Source organism: Plecotus auritus (genome assembly GCF_963455305.1).
Source record: "Plecotus auritus genome assembly, chromosome: 1".
In the NCBI taxonomy this organism is placed as follows: domain Eukaryota; kingdom Metazoa; phylum Chordata; class Mammalia; order Chiroptera; family Vespertilionidae; genus Plecotus; species Plecotus auritus.
In genome coordinates this window covers 232,046,380-232,062,515 of record NC_137770.1, presented here as the reverse complement: position 1 = coordinate 232,062,515, position 16,136 = coordinate 232,046,380, and the positions used below count along the sequence as shown (strand labels likewise).

The 16,136-nt window shown below is 37.6% G+C and overlaps 1 protein-coding gene across 2 annotated transcripts in view; it reads left to right on the top strand.

Annotated features, from left to right (window-relative positions):
• STIM2 (stromal interaction molecule 2) overlaps positions 1 to 16,136 on the top strand; it is a 148,581-nt gene that overhangs the window by 77,507 nt on the left and 54,938 nt on the right. The gene's annotated exons all lie outside the window — the stretch shown is intronic.

Sequence of the window (16,136 nt, the reverse complement as noted above, 5' to 3'; positions counted from 1 at the left end):
ACTTTTTAAAAGAATCCTCACCTGAGGGTATGTTCTTTTCATTGATTCTAGAGAGAGAAAAGGAGAGGGAGGGGGAGGGGAAGGGAAAGGAGAGGGGAAGAGAGACAATGATCAGCTGCCTCCCATACATGCCCCGACTGGGAATTGAACTCAAAACCTGAGTATGTGCCCTGACCTGGAATCAAACCCACGACCTTTGGTGCAGGGAATGATGCTCTAACCACTGAGAAACACCAGCCAGGACAGTAACAATATACTTTTAATTTTACTTACTTTATTAATTTATGGATTCCTTGTGCAAGAAAGTATATTATTTGAGGGTAGGGGTTTTGTTTGCTTTATTTTGCTATATTCTCACCACTTAGAACAGCGAGGGTCTGGTTCATAATAGGAAAATATTTATGTGAAGAATTTATTGCATTGTGCTTTCATGATGTTTCATCTTAATGAAAATTAAAATGTGTGTTTGTTAAAATATATTTTGTTAGTAAATACTCTTAAGAGTGACAGGATGCGGAAGAGCTAACATTAGTGTTCTAAAAGTTTATTTTTACTTCTGTGTAATAATCTTTCCCAGTAACTAGTGAAAATAGTTTCTTAATGAAAGTAACAAAATATTCTTTTTAAGTTAACTATCACTGAATATCTCTTTTTTTTATTGATTACCCAAATAATATTTCCTCAAACTTTTGTTAACTCTATGCATATGTATGCCTCTGTGTACTGATCTATACATAAAGCTCATCATAGATCTTTAACACGTTAAGCGCCAAGCCTGTTTTGTCTTCCTTTCCGGAAAGTACAGTGTCAGTCACCGGTGATTGACATGGCGCTTAACGTGTTAAATATAATAGTGCATAGAGAGTATTTCAATAAAAAATGCATGTACTCTGGGGCAAGGGGTATTTGGGAACTCTACTTTTTTGCTAAACTTCGCTATGAATCTAAAACTGTTCTAAAAAATAAAATCTTAAAAATCATGTGCTATTTTAGTACTCTTAGTACTGGGATTCATAGCACATTTACTAAGTTGCAGTGATGTCAATTAGATTTGTGCTAGAGCCATATATAAAATGATTGCGTTTGTATATGATGTCATTATTAGAAATTGCACATGCAAAAATCATCATTGATTTTCTTCTATTAGTATTAAAGTGAAACAAGTAAGTGCACTCAATAGAATGAATATACCAGGAATAGAATCACGCATGCGCACGATTAGGTAAACCATGCAATAATACTGATATCTGACTATGTTTAAAATATATACAGGTAGCATTGCAGATCATTGGGATATTAAAGTTACTTCAATAAGCAATGATTGGATAATTAAGATTTAGAGAAAAATAAAATTAGATTCTAACCTTTTACCTTATGTAAAAAGCAAACCAGATTGATTAAAAATTTTAATAATAAAAGTGAAACTACACAGAAAAAACAGGTGAATACTTATTCGAACTGCTGTTAAGAACCTGTCAGTTTCCTTAATGTAGTCGAACTATTCATTCCTTTTAGTTATCCATAGGTAACCACGGTCCAAAAATATTAAATTTAAGATGCAAAGCTGAAAGTATGTCAAATGGAAAGAACTGCTCAATTTATAGCTCTGACTTTTATCTCCAGATCTTTTTCTTCTCTCCTTAGAAAGATCTCTTACTATTTGCTGCTGCAATTGCCAGGCTTGCTTGTGTGCGTGTGCACGTGTGTGTGTGTGTGTGTGTGTGTGTGTGTGTGTGTGTGTGTACACTTATGTGCACTCTTCTTTTTCCTTTTATTTCAATGTGAAAATTTGCCCTTCCTTGAGTTCCCACACAGAAGAAAAAACAGATTTTAGTAAAAGGATATATGGACACAGTCATTAGATGTTGGATAATCTGGTTTATCAAGTCAATTTATTAATTAGCTTTTGTGATTCCTTATATTTATAATTCCCTATTTCTCTCTTGCTTTTGTTTTTCTGCTTCAAAAGCCATCTTTGCTCATTACCAGCCATTAAATGAGTCTAGAACTCTAGGTACTAGACCTAATTGATGGGGACCAGCAAGTTATAGGAGTTTTGATATTTGAGACAGTAAAGTAGTCCCTCATCAACAATGTCTCTTTCCATGGTTTTAGTTACTCACAGGCAACCACGGCCCAAAAATATTAAATGGAGAATTTGACAAATGATTCACAAGTTTTAAATTGTGCACCGTTAGTGAAATCTCTCGCTGTCCCACTCCATCCCAGGACATGAATCATCCTGTTCTCTAACATACCCCTTCTGTATAGGCTACCTGCCCAGTGCCACTTAGTAGCCATTTTGGTTATTAGATCAGTTATCAGAGAGAGAGAGAGAGAGAGAGAGAGAGAGAGAGAGAGAGAGAGAGAGAGAGAGAGAGAGAGACTGACCACATTTACATAACTTTTATTGCAATATATTAAAATAGTTTTATTATTTGCTGTTGTTAATTTCTTACTATGCCTAATTTATAGATTAAACTTTATCCAGATACTATATGTATGTATAGAGGAAAACAGTACATTCAGGGTTCAGTACTGTCTGTGGTTCCAGGCATCCACTATGAGTTTGGAATGTGTTCTTTGTGGAAATATACTGTTGTATATTTACGATGATTTTTTGTTGTTGTTGCAAGTAATAGAATACCTGAATTAAAAATAGCTTAAATAATAGCAGCTTAATATTTGAAATTATATCCATAAGTCTGGGACTAAATGCTTCCAAGGTTAATTCAGAGACTCAGTAATGTGTAGGGCTCTGTGTTAGCTTTTCTTTCATTTTGTTGATTTCCTAATTATGATTGGAAAGGGCGGCAGTAGCTCCAAGCATTGTATGTCCTCCCATGTTGACATGAAAAGTGAGGAAGGAGATTAGAAAGTGTTGTTCTTCCTTTTTCTGTCTCTCTTTGCTTTATCAGAGAGAAAAGAACACATGTTCCCACATGTAAATTGTGTTTATAATAGATATTTCATTAAAGAAATACCAATGGTTAATAAATACATAAGAGGATTTTAATCTCAATAAGACTAGGAATGCCAGATTTAGTTCTTTGTATCTCTTGGGAATTATCAAACCCTTCTTGCATTAGAAGTTAAGAGAGAGTATGTTAAAATAATGTTCAGTCATTTCAAGAAATGATACAGAATATACAAGTCAAGGCAAAAGTTTAATTCATTACTTTAAAAAAATAAGTGATTTACATGAAATAGGTGACATTGTTGAGTGTTTACTCTGTATCAAGCACTCTTCTTTACACTTCATGTGAAATAAATAACTTAATCCTCACACCTCTTTGACTTATGACTTTTATTACCATTTTGCTGACTAGAAAACTACGCACAGAGAGTGAAGCAACTTAAGGTCATACCAATAAATAGTAGATTTGGGATGTAGATGTAGTTTGGAGACTGAGCTGTACTCTCAACCACTGTGAAACCTGTTTGATAGAACTATTTTGGATTGAAGAGAGAAACAAGGGCAATTCATGCTTTATTAGCATGTTATCACCTTTAAGAGTTTTGAAATCTGCATTTTTACAGAACATCCAGGTTAGGATGGTGGTGAAGAACTTGAACTTTGGAATTCTTTAGAATTTATTTCCAGTATTAGGTCTATTAAATAGCTATATAAAATACAATACATTGCAAACTCTCCTTTAGCCTTAGCTTTTTCATCTTTCAAAGTGTGATAAGAGTAGTATCCTTCTTGTTATGCATCATTTCCTCTGAGACATTATGCTAAGCAATTTAATATTGTTCTCAAGACAGGAAGACCCTGCAAATTTTTCAAGGAACCCATCTGCTTTAACTGACTCACATATCAGACCTTGGACACTGTTGTTTTGATGGCAGGTGTCCTTTGGAAAAGTCTCTGCTTACATTGTCAGTGAAAGAGCTATGTTTTTTCTATTTATGTATTATGTATTTTGTTTTAGAATATCTGAAATGGTACTTTAAGAATATTGGGTAATCTTATCTTTATAAATGTCTGATGTTTCCCAAATGTTCATTAAGCCTACCAATATAGTCAGGGTGAAACTCATTTATTCAGGCTTTAAACTTCAATAGCAATAACAAAATCAATATATAAAAACCAACCAAAATAGTTTGAGTTAATGTAATTTTATTGTCTAACACTTGTATGCATTATACATTTTTAAATTAATCTTCTTAACCATATGAAATAGACAGTTTTATTTTTCTCATTGTACAGAGGAGAAATATGAGGTGAAAGAGGATTTAAGTAATGGTTAGATTTTGAATATAGTATGTCAGACTGCAGAGTTTGAGTGCCTAACTGGGATAATAAATCACTTCTCCTAGAAATTGAGGTCTTAAAATTGTGTATTTAAAAATAAAAGGGGAGACAGATTTATCATTGTCATGTTGTGGAAATCAGGACAAGAATTGTGTAGCCCAGGCATCCTGAGGGACTGAAACTGGAAGGTCATCAAGAGTCAAGGCAATTCCTGGTGCCATTTCTTTCTCTTTCTGTCCTTATCTTTGTCCTCTTTTATTACTTTCTCTTCCTGCATATTGGCTTCCTCTGTTGTCCTTATCACCTGGCCTATCTTGACTGTCCATAAAATGCCACCTTCAATACCAGGGTTTTTATCACCTTAAAAACCCAGAGCCATGGCCAAGTGACCCTTTTCATGGTTTGAATTATAGTGTCCTGTGAGAGAGAATGGCTCTGGATTGCCTTCTTTTGGTCAACTGTTTGTCCTTTGATCAGATGGCTATGGCAGTGGGTGATGGAGTGAGGGAGTGGTGAGTGGATGCTTTCAGGGATTTACACTAATGTTAGTAGGTTCTCAGGGAAAAAGCCCCAAAATATGTCTGTACAGCAGGTTCTCCAGTCATGTCATTTCATTCAACCTCAGTTTGTCAAAATGTTGGTGAGATGCCATAGGAACCTAACTCCTGTTTTTTTTTCTTCAAATTTTTATTAAGGTATTATATGTGTACATATCTTACCATTGCCCCCCCCCCCACCCCACTCCCATACCTGCCCTCACCCCCCAATGTTTTGCATCCGTTGGTTACTCTTATATGCATGCATACAAGTCCTTCAGTTGATCTCTTATTTCCCCCACCTCTCCCTAACCTTACCGCTGTAATTAGACACTCTGTTTGATGCTTTACTGCCTCTGTAACTATCTTTTGGTTCATCAGTTTATAATGTTTTTTATCCCTAAATGAGTGAGATCATGTGGTATTTTTCTTTCATTGACTGGCTTATTTCACTTAGCATAATGTTCTCTAATTCCATCCAGGTGTCTATAAATGGTAGTAATTCCTTCTTTTTTATGGCAGCATAGTATTCCATTGTGTAGATGTACCATAGTTTTCTGATCCAGTCATCTGCTGACGGGCACCTAGGCTGTTTCCAAATCTTAGCTATTGTAAATTGTGCTGCTATGAACATAGGGGTGCATATATCCTTTCTGATTGGTGTTTCTGGTTTCTTAGGATATATTCCTAGGAGTGGGATTACTGGGTCAAATGGGAGTTCCATTTTCAGTTTTTTGAGGAAACTCCATACTGTTCTCCACAGTGGCTGCACCAGTCTGCATTCCCACCAGCAGTGCACGAGGGTTCCTTTTTCTCCGCATCCTCGCCAACACTTGTCGTTTGTTGATTTGTTGATGATAGCCATTCTGACAGGTGTGAGATGGTATCGCATTGTCGTTTTGATTTGCATCTCTCGGATAATAAGTGACTTTGAGCATGTTTTCATGTGTCTCTTGGCCTTCCTTCTGTCTTCTTTCGAAAAGTATCTATTTAGGTCCGTTGCCCATTTTTTTATTGGATCATTTATCTTCCTTTTATTAAGTTGTATAAGCTGCCTGTAGATGTTGGAAATTAAACCTTTATCAGTGATACCATTTGCAAATATGTTCTCCCATACAGTGGGGTTTCTTGTTGTTTTGTTGATGGTTTCTTTTGCTGTGCAAAAGCTTTTTATTTTGATGTAGTCCCATTTGTTTATTTTCTCTTTGGCTTCCATTGCCCTAGGGGCAGTATCACTGAAAAAGTTCTTTTGGCATGTGTCTGAGATTTTGCTGCCTGTGGATTCCTCTAGTATTTTTATGGTTTCCCATCTTATATTTAAGTCCTGTATCCATTTTGAGTTTATTTTTGTGTATGGTGTAAGTTGGTGATCTAGTTTCATTTTTTTGCATGTATCTGTCCAGTTTTCCCAGCACCATTTATTGAAGAGACTGTCTTGACTCCATTGTATGCTCATGCCTCCTTTGTCAAATATTAATTGCGCATATTGGTTTGGGTCGATATCTGGATTCTCTATTCTATTCCATTGATCTATATGTCTGTTCTTGTGCCAGTACCAGGCTGTTTTGAGGACAGTGGCTTTGTAATACAGTTTGAAATCTGGTATTGAGATCCCTCCTACTTTATTCTTCTTTCTCAGGATTGCTGTGGCTATTCGGGGTCTTTTTTTATTCCAGATGAATTTTTGGAGAGTTCTTTCTAGGTCTGTGAAATATGCTGTTGGTATTTTAATGGGGAGTGCATTGAATCTATAGATTGCTTTGGGTAGTATGGACATTTTGATGATGTTGATTCTACCAATCCATGAACATGGTATGTTCTTCCATCTGTTTACATCTTCCTCTATCTCTTTTTTCAGTGTCCTGTAGTTTTCCGCATATAGGTCTTTTACCTCCTTGGTTAGGTTTATTCCTAAGTATCTTAATTTTTTTGGTGCGATGGAAAATGGGATTGCTTTTTTAGTCTCTCTTTCTGTAAGTTCACTGTTGGTGTATAGAAATGCCATAGATTTCTTGGCGTTAATTTTGTATCCTGCTACATTGCCAAATTCATTTATTAAGTCTGTTAGTTTTTTGATAGAGTCTTTCGGGTTTTTTATGTACAATATCATGTCATCTGCAAATAAGGACAGCTTTACTTCTTCTTTTCCAATTTGGATGCCTTTTATTTCTTCTTCTTGTCTAATTGCAATGGCTAATACTTCCAGTACTATGTCAAACAGGAGTGGTGAGAGTGGGCATCCTTGTCTTGTTCCTGTTCTTAGGGGAAATGGTTTTAGTTTTTGCCCATTGAGTATGATGTTAGCTGTGGGTTTATCATATATAGCTTTTATTATGTTGAGGTATGATCCTTCTATTCCCACCTTGTTGAGAGTTTTTATCAAGAAAGGGTGTTGGATTTTGTCAAATGCTTTTTCTGCATCAATTGATATGACTATGTGATTTTTATCTTTCAATTTGTTTATGTGATGTATCACATTTATTGATTTTCGGATATTGAACCATCCTTGCATTCCTGGGATAAACCCTACTTGGTCATGGTGTATGATCTTTCTGATGTACTGCTGGATCCGATTTGCTAGAATTTTGTTGAGGATTTTGGCATCTACATTCATGAGGGATATTGGCCTGTAATTCTCTTTCATTGTGTTGTCTTTATCTGGTTTTGGTATTAGGGTGATGCTGGCTTCATAGAAGGAGCTTGGAAGTGTTCCTTCCTCTTGAATTTTTTGGAATAGTCTGAGGAGGATAGGTTTTAGTTCTTCCTTGAATGTTTGGTAAAACTCTCCTGTGAAGCCGTCTGGCCCCGGGCTTTTGTTTGCCGGGAGCTCTTTGATGACTGCTTCAATTTCTTCCAGAGTTACTGGCATATTGAGCTGTTTAGATTCTTCCTGATTGAGTTTTGGAAGGTTATATTTTTCTAGGAATATGTCCATTTCCTCCAGGTTGTCCAGTTTGTTGGAATAGAGTTGTTCGTAGTATTTTTTAACAATCCTTTGTATTTTGGCAGGATCTGTTGTTATTTCACCTCTTTCATTTCTGATTTTGTTTATTTGGGTCCTCTCTCTTTGCTTCTTGGTGAGCCTGGCTAGAGGTTCATCAATCTTGTTTATCCTTTCAAAGAACCAGCTCTTGGTTTTGTTGATCTTTTGTATTGTTTCTTTGGTCTCTATGTCGTTTATCTGTGCTCTGATCTTTATTATTTCCTTCCTTCTGCTTACACTGGGCTTTTCTTGTTGCTCTTTTTCTAACTCTTTGAGTTGTTGGGTTAGATAATTTATTACCCCTGTTTCTTGTTTTTTGCAGTAGGCTTGTAGAGCTATGAACTTCCCTCTCAAGACTGCTTTCGCTGTGTCCCATAGATTTTGGATTGTAGTGTTTTCATTGTCATTTGTTGCCATGATGTTTTTTATTTCTTCTTTGATCTCTCTGGTAACCCAGTCATGGTTTAATAGCATGCTGTTTAGCCTCCATGTGTTTGACTTCTTTGGGTTGTTTTTATTGTAGTTGATTTCCAGTTTTATGCCACTGTGATCTGAGAAGATGCTTGATATGATTTCTATCTTCTTGAATTTGAAGAGACTTTGCCTATGTCCCAACATATGGTCTATCTTTGAAAATGACCCATGTGCACTTGAGAAGAATGTATATTCTGTGGCTTTGGGGTGAAATGTTCTGAAGATGTCAATTAATTCCATCTGGTCTAGTGAGTCATTTAGGATTGATGTTTCTTTGCTGATTTTTTGCTTAGAGGATTTGTCCAATGGTGATAGTGGGGTATTAAAGTCTCCTACTATGATTGTATTGCTGTCAATCTCTCCCTTGATATCCTCCAGGAGTTTTTTTATGTATTTGGGTGCTCCTGTATTGGGTGCATATATGTTTCCCAGAGTTATTTCTTCTTGTTGGATTGCTCCCTTTAGTATTATGAAGTGGCCTTCCTTATCTCTTGTTATGTCCTTCACTTTGAGATCTAATTTGTCAGATATAAGTATTGCTACCCCAGCTTTTTTTTCAGTTCCATTTGCCTGGAAAACCTTTTTCCATCCCTTCACCCTCAGTCTGTGTGCGTCTTTTTTTCTGAGGTGGGTTTCTTGTAGACAGCAGATATATGGGTCATGTTTTCTTATCCAATCCATTACCCTATGTCTTTTGATTGGGGCATTTAATCCATTTACATTTAAAGTTATTATTGATAGGTACTTATTTGTCGCCATTCCTATTCTTTACACCTGTGTTCCTTCTTCGCTTCCTATTTCTTTTTTTTTTTACAGCAGACCCTTTAGCATTTCTTTCATTGCTGGTTTGGTGGTAATAAATTCCCTTAGTCCTTTTTTGTCTGTGAAGCTCCTGATTTCACCTTCAATTTTGATTGACAGCCTTGCTGGGTACAGTATTCTTGGATTCAGACCCTTCCTTTGCATGACTTTGTATATTTCATTCCATTCCCTTCTGGCCTGATGAGTTTCTGTTGAGAAATCAGTTGCTAGTCTGATGGGGGTTCCTTTGTATGTAACTTTCTGTCTCTCTCTGGCCGCTTTTAAGATTCTTACTTTGTCGTTAGTGTTTGCCAATTTAATTATGATGTGCCTTGGCGTCGGTCTTTTGGGGTTCATTTTGCTTGGGCCTCTGTGAGCTTCTTGGATTTGTGTGGGTTTTTTCTTCTCTATATCAGGGAAATTTTCTGTCATTATTTCTTCAAATAGGTTTTCTATTCCTTGCTCAGCTTCCTTTCCTTCTGGTACCCCTATTATGCGGATGTTGTTTTGTTTCGTGTTGTCCCAAAGTTCCCTTAGGCTCTCCTCCTGCCTTTTAATTTTTTTTTCTAGAAGTTGCTCTACTTGGGTATTTTTTCCCATCTTGTCTTCTAGCTCACTGATGCGGTCCTCTGCTTCTTCTAGTCTACTCTTGATGCTTTCTATTGAGTTCTTTACAGCAGCGATGTCATTTTTCATTTCTTCTTGGTTCTTCTTCATTTCCTCTTGGTTCTTGCTCATATTGTCGAATTTGTCTTCCATTCTTTTCAGCCACCTTATGACCATTTCTCTGAATTCTTTTTCTGGAAGGTTGCTTGCTTCCATTTCGTTTACTTCCTTTTCTGGTGATGCCTGCTTTTCTTTCATATGCGGGCTGTGTCTTTGTCTCCCCATGGTCTCTCTTCTCTGGGTGTCTGGTTATGTAGTTCTCTCTCTCCTGCGTCAATTTAAAGGCACAAAATACAGCACTACCAGGTACAACACACAAGGCACTGAACAGGAATGTATTCACGATATTAATAACCTCCAATAAAGGTGACCACCGGAGAAAGGCAAATTAGGGGATATTAGAGAAAGAAGAAGAGGAAAAAGAAAGAAAGAAGAAGAAAAAAAAAGGGTGGTGTCAAAATGAAATTGGGAAAAGGGAAAAAAAAAAAGAAGAAAAAAAAGTAAGAGAGACAAGAAAGAGACTAAGAGAGAAAGGGAAACAGACTATATATATTGGGGATAAAACTCCAATAGAACAATCACTTATCCCAGCAAATGCCAGCAACAAGTACCTGGGGATTAATACAAACTACAACACCAACTAATATTGAGTGAGGCAAGGGAAAGCTGAAGCACTAAACAAACAAAAAAATAAACAAAAGAAGAATAAGCAAAACAATCTCACAAAAAAGCATAAAAATTCGATATAATCTACATTCAAGCGAACAACAAAAGGACAGAGAGAAACACAATTTTTTGGATAGTTAAGACAGCGAAGAGAGAGGTGTGTATGGACTTGGAGCAGGGGATTGGAGATTAGATATATAAGTAGGGTGAAATTTTAAAAGGGGGTAAACAGAAAGAATAGGGAAAATCTAAAGCAGGAAAGGGGTAAGATAAACAGGACACTGAAAAGGGAAAAGTGAGGAAGAGAGTGATGGCATAAAGGTAGATTTGAGATAGAGTAAAATGATGCTAAAGGAAAGATAAAAATAGAATGTAGAACATTAATCCCAAAACAAAATGAAGAGAAAATAAAATGACACTTAAAAAAAAAAAAAAAGATAAAATAGCAGTAGTAATAATACGGATTGAAAATAAAAATGTAATAATTAAAAAGGTAAAATCAAGTGAGGAAAAAAATTAGTTTCTTGAGTAAAAGATGCAAAAAATGAAAATAAAAAAATAAAAATAAAATGTGGAGTAGTGAAGGTCATTCACTTCCTCTGTTGTTCTGTTTGGCACGCCTGTTTCTCAGTCCGGACAGTATTGCAGTTCCCTGCGTTCCACTGCTCTTCAGTGATGTAAGCCAGTCCTGATTTTAAGCAGGCGGTGTGTCTTAATTCGTATTCCTTTATTTTTGATTACACAAGAGTCAATTTGTGATTCAGCCCCTGGGTGGCAGTGTTTCTGGATTGACTTCCGGGTTTATCTATGGCCTCTCTAGGGAGTGTTAGAGCCTTCTTTCCCTGTGGCACTCACTACCGGTTTGTGGGAGTGGGCTGCCTCAGAGCTGGCTCTCCAATGGTCACTCCCCGCTCCAATCCCCAGGTTCCAGAAAAATAACTTTCCCCTGCAGTCTCCCAGGGTGTCCCCAACTGGGTGAACCTATGAATTGGGCTTAGTAATCAGAAGCAAGAATTTCAAGAGGAAAAAGCCCAAGTGTGCGCACTCCGTGGCTGCGCGTAAGTCTAGCACACCCCTGGAATTCTTAGGGTGTCCCTGCACTTCAGATCAAAATGGGTTGCTTTTTAGAGAGCCCTTCTGTTAGCAGCTCTGAGGACCCCCTTCCACATTCACAGATCACGCCAGCCCCAGCAGCCACCGATTTTTCTAGGCACAGACTTCCCTGGTCCTCCAGCTCCCGCAAAACGCGCGTTCCTCTCTCGCGCTGGGACCAGAGACCTCACCTCATCCTAGGCGAAATCTGACCTTTCCGTGGTGGAGTGTAGAGCTCCTCTGAACCCGTGTGTTTGTGCCAATTGGGGAGCGTTGTTCTGGGGCTCGCAGCTGTTCCGTGGGTGCCGCAGTTGTGGATTCTCAGGCTTCCGATAAGCTCCACTTTCCGGTTCCAGATGGCGGCGACTCCGCGTCCAAGCCCGCAGCTCCGGGAGGGGACCCTAACTCCTGTTTATATCAATTAGCCTGTGGTAAAATTGGTTTCATTATACATCATTTTGTTTAAAGTCACAGAACCTATTGATGACGTTAAGTAAGGACTTTACTAACATGTATCAGATAATATTAAAGCAGTGTCATAAAAATAATAGCACAAATACAAAGTACAAGTAAGGTAACATAAAAATAAAATATAAACAACAAAAATAAATGTAACAAAAATAACAGCACAAATATACAAAATAATAATAGGTACAAGAAACTGAAATTGGTTGATTATTTAAAAGCTACCTTTCTGGATTTGGGTATGTAATTTCTATAATGGTACTAGAATAATTTATTTAAAAGAATTACCTTTGTAAATATTTTTAAAAAGATGTCCAATAGTAATTATTTATTAGCACTCTTTTATTTGTATTGTCAATTCAGGTTTTCCTATAGTAGGTTTGCATAATTGGATATGCTTCCCAAGAAATCTACATTATTTGTTGTACATTATTTGAAGATTTACTTCATAGAATTTAAGGGTCTGTTTTCCGATTTCATAATTCATATTTCAATGAATAAGAAGTATTTGTAATTTGTCATGCATTTTCAGTTATTGGTGACTGTCCTTAAAATTTTTCTTAGTAGCCTGTCTCATTTCTAAAATTTGCAGTTTTCTAGGGAGTTTTTGAAGTCTGCTTAGAATGGCCTGCTCTTCTGTAGGATTTTGGGAAGGTTTAATGGGAGCAGATGATTTCAAGTGTATTAGGTTCTGTTAAACATTTTCCAACTTAGTTTCAATGTAAAGTAATTTTAATCATACTATTTTCAAATCATATTTTATGATCAAAATGTTGAAGATACATAGAAGAGATATACTTTTATGTGGTTTGTTATGAATTGCATTCTTGGGCTTATATTTTAAAACAGAAGTATTCAGAGCGGGCAAAAGTAGGTTTATAGTTGTGAGTACATAAAACACAGGACTTTATTCTTTTATCATTATTTATTAATTATTGTATTATTTTCCATATGAACAACTATAAACCTATTTTTCACCACTCTGTATATTCATTTTTAAATGGTAATTTCAGAGGAAATATAATTCAATGTGTTTTTTAGTTTTCACCCAACTTCCTTAGGAAATAGGTAGTTCTTTTACATCAATGAGCTTTAGATGCTATCATATGTTTAAAAATGTTTTTTGCATTCTTTTATTAAGTGTACTAGGCGCCCGAAGATTCATGCAGAATGGGCCTTCCTTACCCTGGCTGCTGGCACAGCCTTTGCTCTGGCCCGGAGCTGCCTATTCGCCTTCCCACGCTGCCCAGAGGCCCAGAGTGGCTAGGGTGGAGCAAAACGCCTGCATCGTTGCCATGGCGATGACGCAAGCATCCTGCCCCTGGCCACTGGGTGCCTGTGTATGCAAATTAACCCGCCATCTTTGTTGGGTCAATTTGCATACTCACTGCTGATTGGCTGGTGAGCGTCATGAAGGTACGGTCAATTTGCATCTTTCTCTTTTATTAGTGTAGATATTTTGGCAGATAGCTATACACTTATTCTGGGCTTCCTTAGAGTTCAAGTTACTAGAATGCTGCATCTAGTCTATATATGAAAATTAGCTTTATTCTGAAATATTGATCCTAAAGCCACAAACTCTACTTCTGGGTTCTTTGTGTTCATGTTGTGAGAAGAATTTCCCAAGACGTTGTTGTTGTTTTAAATGAAACAGCTGCCATTTATTTCAACTGACTGAACCATTTCCAAAGCAGGCTTCCTACCCTGTTCTGTCAGTTATGGTTTTTAATCTAGAATTTCTCTCTAACTCTTGGACTCTGTTAAAGATAGGGGCAGTGTTTCAGTATCTCAATGGAAGTGACTTGTTCAGGTATATGTACTAGATTCCGAAGATATCAGTCAGGAAGAGCAGGAGGGGTGGGCAGGAAAAGAGAAATAGAAAATAGGAATAGAAATAGATAAAAAGTAATTGGGGTAATGAGGCAGGACCGTTTAAAAATAACTTTTAAAGGGGCATTTAGAAACAGAGTAAGGCATTATTTCAAACAACAGAATATATAAGGGCCAGAATAGACCTTTTAGGTTAGTGCTTTTCAAATTATGGTGAAGGACCAGATTTTTCATTTTTAATTCATTATGCATAAGGCATGCATGGTAAGTACATTTATCACATGCTTAGGTCAGATGCTTTGAAAACATCGTCAGATTGCTATAAAGGTTCTAAATGCTATTTTCCATTTCTGTCTATACTATAGATTGGTATCAGTTTAATGACTGACCACCGTGGAATAGTGTTGTTGATCCTAAAAAGCTTGCTTCTTCATTTTTGCACCCAAGGTATTAAAGCTCAGGAAAGTGAAATGATTTGCTCAATATTATACAGCTATTAAAATTGTCTTTTTTGTTTCAGTAGAGAATAACTCTACTCAAAAGCAAAAGTTGATCTTTTGTTTAAAGGTGATGTCCATTGTCAGCATCCAAAAAGTGAGAAAAATATGCCCTTGGGGATTTTCACTTTCTGCATTGTAGATTTCTGAATTAATCTTTTGTATGATTGTATATTTTTGGAATCAGAAGAAAATCCTATATAATAAAGAGCTAATATGCAAATGGTCGTTACACCCTCATGCCCTTGCACCCTTGTGCCTTTGTGCCCAGGCTGGGGGACCCGAGGCCACGCTGGGGGACCTGAGGTTGCACCTCTGCCCCGGCGCTGGGGCCGGGGGACCTGAGGTTGCGCCCCCCACCCCGGCGCTGGGGCCAGGGGACCTGAGGCCATGCCCCCTCCCTGGCGCCGGGGCTGGGGGACCTGAGGCTGTGCCTCCCACCCCACACCAGAGCCAGGGGACCTGAGGCCAGGAGACCTGAGGCCAGGCCTGGGGACCTGAGGATGTGCCCCCTGCCCTGGCAACAGAGCTGGAGGACCTGAGGCTGTGTCACCTGCCCCGAGGCCGTGCACCCTGCCCCAGCTCCAAGGCCGGGGACCTGAGGCTGGGCTGGGGGACCTGAGGCCGTGCCCCCTACCCTGGGGCCGGGGCACCTGAGGCTGCGCCCACCCACCCTGTGGGACATGACAGTGGTGGGGCCGGCTAGGTTGGGTGCGATTTCGAGGCATGCAGGTTGTGGGGACTTGACTCTGGGTCCTGCAGTGTGCCCCAGACTCTGTCAGGAGGGAGATTTTCATATATATTTACTAATTTTCTTTCATCTCTGACACTTATATTATAAGGGCAAATAGCAATATTAAAATATTTCCTCTAATTAATTCCTTTTTTAAGTGTACGAATTTCGTGCACCGGGCCACTAGTAAATAAATAAAAGGACCAAGTAAAACAATACAAATCAGAAGTGTTGAAGTATAAAAAGCATAGTAATTGGCCAAAACCGGTTTGGCTCAGTGGATAGAGCGTCGGCCTGCAGACTGAAAGGTCCCAGGTTCGATTCCGGTCAAGGGCACGTAACTTGGTTACGGGCACATCCCCAGTAGGAGGTGTGCAGGAGGCAGCTGAATCGATGTTTCTCTCTCATCGATGTTTCTAACTCTCTATCCCTCTTCCTTCCTCTCTGTAAAAAATCAATAAAATATATTTTAAAAAAAAAAGCATAGTAATTGGGGAAAAAAAAACTATTAGTTTCATGTAATTTGATTGATGAGTTTATATGGGAAAAGTGTCAAGAGATAAGGCCTAAAAGATTGTCAGGGACAGAATTGGGTATGGTATGTAAGCCATAAAAAGGAGTTTGCTTTTTATTTGGCAGACAATGGGGAACAATGAAAAATTTTTATATAAGAAGTAATGTAAAACAGGTTGGTTTTCAGCAAAAAAGTTTTTAGTGCTTTCTCTCCACTATTAAACTAATAGTGTAAGTAATAGCTTAAAAGGTAAGAGAATATAGAAATTTGGTGCAGTAATTGAGATTAGTATTTAATTTGTTTTGAGATACTAAGTAGTTGGTAAAAATATATAATATTGAGGCAGGATATTATGGTGTTGAGCACAACCAAATTGCTTGGGTTGGAATCTTATCTTTGCTTTTTATTATTTTTTCAACCTTGGACAAAATACTTAACCTCTTTGAGCCTTGGTTTTCTCATCTATAAATTGGGCACGCATAATAGATCTGTCATAAAGTTAAATAACTGTGTGTGTATGTATTATGATAGATATATAGACATAGTAAATAATGTAGAATAGTTCCTGACAAATAATGAACATTAAATAAGTACTTTTACTGCTGCTGCTGTTGTCATGAT